This window comes from Daktulosphaira vitifoliae, unplaced genomic scaffold, assembly GCF_025091365.1.
Source record: "Daktulosphaira vitifoliae isolate Bord-2020 unplaced genomic scaffold, ASM2509136v1 Scaffold_2, whole genome shotgun sequence".
NCBI classification, from domain to species: domain Eukaryota; kingdom Metazoa; phylum Arthropoda; class Insecta; order Hemiptera; family Phylloxeridae; genus Daktulosphaira; species Daktulosphaira vitifoliae.
The window spans coordinates 22,122,983-22,128,986 of NW_026099573.1; positions in this window are offsets into that span (position 1 = coordinate 22,122,983).

Sequence of the window (6,004 nt, forward strand, 5' to 3'; positions counted from 1 at the left end):
AAGTTATAGCATAATAAAGTTAAAAATGTAAAATACAAAATCGAAAATTTTCACACAAAAATAGTATTCGGTAGCCATTTTCACCATGAAGATAAGATAAATCCTAAATTTTTTTTTTTCATGATAAAGCATATTACATTAGCTTTAATTTAAGATATATATTAAAGTGTCAGACCTTCCGGAACATTTTCAAAATTTAAGTTAAAAAAATTAATTTTTTGTGAAAAAGTTGTCATTTTAAATCCCCCCTTGTGGGCAGGTTAAGGGTTAAATTTATGAAAAAAATATACCAAATNTGTCATTTTAAATCCCCCCTTGTGGGCAGATTAAGGGTTAAATTTATGAAAAAAATATACCAAATGAAAGGTAATGATATTATACATCTATATAAAAAATAATTATATTGATATATTTGTTTTTGAAAATGTTATGGCACTTTTAAGTAAAAAAAATTGAAAAAATTTTTATAAAATATACTATTTTTGTGTTACAATCCAGGGTTTTGTTTTTTATTTTATTTTAAAATTTCTTAAAAGGGCAATACACTGATTTTCATGAATATTATATAATTTGATTGACATAGAATAAAGTTCATAAGACATAAGTAATTAAACTTATTAAAATTTTTTTCCTTTTTTAAAGTCGAAAAAGTAACTTTTAAATTTAACTTAGCTTAAATTGCTAATTTTATCGTGCGACGAAAACTTGCCGAATCGGTAACACTTGTGTCTTTCACGCGAAGGGTACGAGGTTTGCATCCGCCTGTGGCAATTAATATTTTGCATTTTTTTTTTATCTGAAAAAAATTTTCAAATCATTTGATTTTTATCTCATTAAGATTCAATAACTTCAATAAATATCAAGGATCCCATCACTATAGTCTCCCCGGGGCCGGATTTAGACTTTTGGATGCCCGGGGCAAGTTTTTTTTTGAGGCCCCTAACAGTAAAATAATAAAAAATACTCATTATCGACATAGTTAAGGATAAAAGTTTTAAAATTTCCAAATTTGCACTTTATAACTATTTACCTAAAACGTGTTTATTTCAAGTTTGAAACACTGCTGTACATGTAACACAAATTTCAAAATTCATTTAAAGATAGCAATATTACATAAATTTATTAAACCTTCATAATTTGAAGAGTAAAAATAAATATAATAATCTTACAATTTAATTTATTAAAATTTTTAAATTCAACCTCCATAGCAGCTACATTAGTTATAAATTATAATAAAAGTTAAATTTAATTTAATACTTTAAAATTTTTATTGGCAGTAGGTAGTAAATAGTACAATTTAAATTATTTAAAACAAAAATGTTAAATAAAAATATATTTTTATAAATTTGGTATATAAATTATATATAAACATTTAAAGTTTCAATTTTTTTATTTAATATACATGTATAATACACAAGACATTACAAATACAGGTAGCTAATTGGTTTTTTATGACATCGATATTAGCAGGCACACAGCATTGTTATTATCAATGGTGGTAAGGCACATTGTTGTGAGTTTATAAATACACTAACTAACAATAAAAAAGTATATCTATTGATAGTCATAATTGAAAATAAACAATCCGTGACTATGACAGCTATGTCTTAAAAATCATACATGTATATTAACTAAAAAATTTGAAACATGTTTATATATAATAAACGAATAAAGTTATCTTAAAAATTATAATGGCATCTACTATTAAATTAATAACTCAAACATTTTATTAAATTAAAAATATGTTTCCATTTAAAAAAACAAAGTTGACCCCCTTACAAGGCATAAGGGATGAAGTTAAAAAGTATTACATAGTTAATAATTTGAGAATAATGTGTAACTAAAGATAACAAAAAAAAAAACGGTAGCACAGTGGGGTCGCGGCATAGTAGAGACATTGCATAGTAGGGTCCAGTATAGATTTAATCTGACAGTGATTAAAATCACTATCATAAGAAACGCTTCGATGCAAATCTGTAGATAGTGTTTAATTTTAAAAAATTGATGGATAATTGCAAAAGCAACATCAACTTCTATTAAAATAAAATACAAAACCCATAATTATCATACAAAAATAGTATATTTTTCAATATGGTAGCCATTTGCGTATAGAAGATAGATCGTCGGGACAAATTTTTTTTTTTCATTTTGTAGTACATAAAATAAGCTTTAATTTTATATATGTTTAAAGGACGCAGTATTTCCGGAACATTTTCAAAAATTAAGTTGAAAAAGTTATTTTTTGTAAAAAAGTTACTATTTTAAATCCTCCCAGTGAGCAGAATAAGTGTTAGATTTTCAAAAAAAATTATATCAAATGAAAGGGAAATATCTAAGGTTTCAATACAAAAAAATATTATTTTTATTTGTTCATTTTTGAAAAAGTTATGGCAGTTTTAAGTACAAAAAACATCCCGATAAAATGTAATTTTTATCGCAAACATTACATTTTTTTTTAAATTTTCGACAGCCATTTGCACATAGAAGATAAGATGTCGGGACAAATTTTTTTTTTTCATTTGATAGTATATAACATAACCTTTGATTTGATATATGTTTAAAGGACGCAGTATTTCCGGAACATTTTCAAAAGTTCAGTTGAAAAAGATCTATGTTTTTTACAATATTTTAAGTTTTGAACGCCCCCTATATAAGGGGAAATTGTCCAATTTTAATAAAAAGTATGTCAAATGAAAGATGTACTTATAATGTATTTAGAAAAAAAAAATTTGTGCTGATATATACATTTTTCAAAAAGTTATAGCATTTTTAAGTTGAAAATTTAAAATCGAAAATCGAAAATTTTAACACAAAAATAGTGTTTTTTTAACTACGGCAGCCGTTTAAATGTAGAAAAAAAAGTGTCGGGACAAATTTTTTTTTTTCATTTTGTAGTACATAAAATAAGCTTTAATTTGATATATGTTTAAAGGACGCAGTCTTTCCGGAACATTTTCAAAAATTAAGTTGAAAAAATTAATTTTTGTAAAAAAGTTGCCATTTTAAATCCCCCCCAATGAGCAGGTTAAGTGATAGATTTTCAAAAAAATGATATCAAATGAAAGGTAAATATCTAAGGTTTTAGTATAAAAAAAAATTATGTTGATTTGTTGATTTTTCAAAAAGTTATGGAAGTTTTAAGAAAAAAAAGTGAAAAAATTTCGAAAATTAGCGATTTCTAAATTTGTAATTTTTTTGGATATTTCCCCCATTTGCGGGGAACGAGGGAATTTTTTTCAATTTTTAAGGGTAATGTCTTCAACTAGATACGATTTGTGATCTTTTGACGTATCATTGAAAGAAATCGGTTCGGTGAGAGCTGAGAAAAAGTGGTAACAGACACAAAAAAAAAACACATCATAGTAAAATTAATACCATCTCAGCTTCGCATCGAAGCTAAAACCGATCAAAATTACGCACACGATTACACGAAACTTAACACACATGTATGCAAAACGCAGTAGTTCGATAACTGGACACTGAACGCTTGAATTAGCTGTTTGTAGTGTGTTTATTCCTTTATTCCAACTTTGATAGGTACTCAGATGTTTATAATAAAAAGGATAACCAAGATACGTGAAAATAAAATAATACAACGACGGACGGCCTGCGCTAATCGCTATTATAATATGGTATCGCGATTCGTAGAAGTCAAAGTCACGTCTTATCAAACCCGGGGTTTCTGGGCACTACCACCACGCTGTTTAATAATAAATGACATAATTACTCGAACGTATACCAATTTACTAAAGTATTATATTGTATTTGCAGTATGCCCCAATGTCGTTATCATGTGACGTATATCGGTATTAATTTTGCAGACCAAATTATATAAATACAAAATAATATTTACTTTTTAAAGTTGATTTTTTCATAAGCCGAGGGTTAAAAAGTTTAAAATTTTTTTTTATAGTATTCGGCATCCGGATGCCCCCAAACATCTGCTGCCCGGGGCAAGTGCCCTTAAAACCCTCCGTCAAATCCGGCCCTGAGTCTCCCCTCGCAATAAGAAATTTTTTATTCATGTTAATATTATTTTATTATGTGTTTTTTTTGAGGCCGCAATTTATTTTTCCAACCCTCACTTAACCTACTTTTTTCAACGATACGTCAAATGATTACAATTCGTATGTAGTTGAAGATATTACCCTCAAAGAATGAAAAAAAATCCCTTAATCAAATAAAAAGTAGCTTAACTAGCTTTTTCCATACAAACAATTAAAATCATTATTTTTTTAATATTTTTAAAGTATTTATTGTCGAATTAGATTTAATATGATAAAAGTATTCAACTACAAAAGTAAATCATTTTACTTTGTAATTTATTCATTTTTTAACTCTATTTGTGTGTGCTACTACCACTCTATAATAATCCGAATTTTTTTGTAACATGTTGCTATATAAATCATAAATAAAAAAAAAAAAATGAGTATTAGTTTCACCTGAATTTAACAATGGATTTTTACAATTACTTGTATAATTAAAATTTATAATTCGCTCGATTGAGTAGATCTTATGAACAACTTTTTTTCATTGGTTTTTTTTAGTTAAAGTAAATCATTAAAATTAATTAAGTTCTGAATATTTTCATTATAGAATCTTTTTAAACACCTAAAGTTAATTAGAAATTATTGCTATGATTTTTATTTAAGTGGTCTATTAAGATAAAAATGTAAAAAAAAATCGAACTTTTCTGATAAATTTACTGTATATAGTAATTATAAAATTTCCTGACTGCATATTAACCTTAACAATTTCATTTTTTCTAACTAATAATGTCAATTACAAACTTGCAAATTGAGCTAAAAGTTATGATAATAAATTCATTTTTTTTTATTATAAACTTTCACTTAAAAGGACGAAATAAAGAAGGTTAAAAATTATTACTTTTAACATATTAAAAATCAATATCAATAATAATTTGAAAATAATTTAATGTAACAATTATGTAATATATAATTTTATATTATATTTTTGAATCTAAGAATTACTAATCTGGATATAATTAAGGAAATAGTTGATGTTGCTTTTTTAATTATTCACCAATTTCTTATAATTAAATATTATCTGCAGATTTGCATCGAAACGTTTCTTATGATTGTGATTTTAATCACTGTCAAATTAAATCTATACTGGACCCAACTATGCCACGCCCCACTGGGCCGCACTCCCACTTTGCTGGTTTTTTTTAATTATTATTTAATTTACACGTGGGATTATTTTTCAGGTTATCTGTTTCTGAAGTAATACTATTTATGTATTATCATGCACGGCGTTGTCGTATACTCCTACAAGAAAGTACTCGGTCACTGGAAAATTATTGACGAAGGTCGGGAAATTTTTGCCGCTTGTTCGGGAGCGTTTTAAAATTTCGACAGTTTTTGAGAAAAACGCTCGTGCGCATGTTTTGAATAAGTGTATCGGCTCATTCTTACACATTTATAACTTTGAGCCTGAACTTGTAGATGATTTTTTAAGGTTATTTAATTTTTCTCTTCTATTTATATTTAATACGTTATAGTTGTCATGTGTGCATTGATTAGGTAGATTATTAACTATATTTTTTCTGATATTATGTTAGTTGTTTATATATTACATGTTTGGTTTATTAAACAAACATAGAAATATTTTCTATCGATTTCTTTTAAATAAGTTTATAATACAAAATTTGTTGTTATTTGTTATGAATGAATGTTCGATAAGTTATACATAAACATCAGCAGTTATAAGTATATAAGTTTGTACATATATTATCAGGACAGTTCAGTCTATTGATAATCTTATTTAACTCATATATGATGTATAAGTCTATGAGTTATTCCTAAAAATTGGAACCCAACTATGCTGCACAACGTCAAATCACAATAATCAAAATTGACTTTTTTACATAGTTCTAGGAATAACCTGTCGAATTTCTTATAATTATTCTATAATATTAAGCATTGATTTTGATATTATTTTTCCTTCATAATACTTATCGTGTACAGCATAAACGGGTACTCCA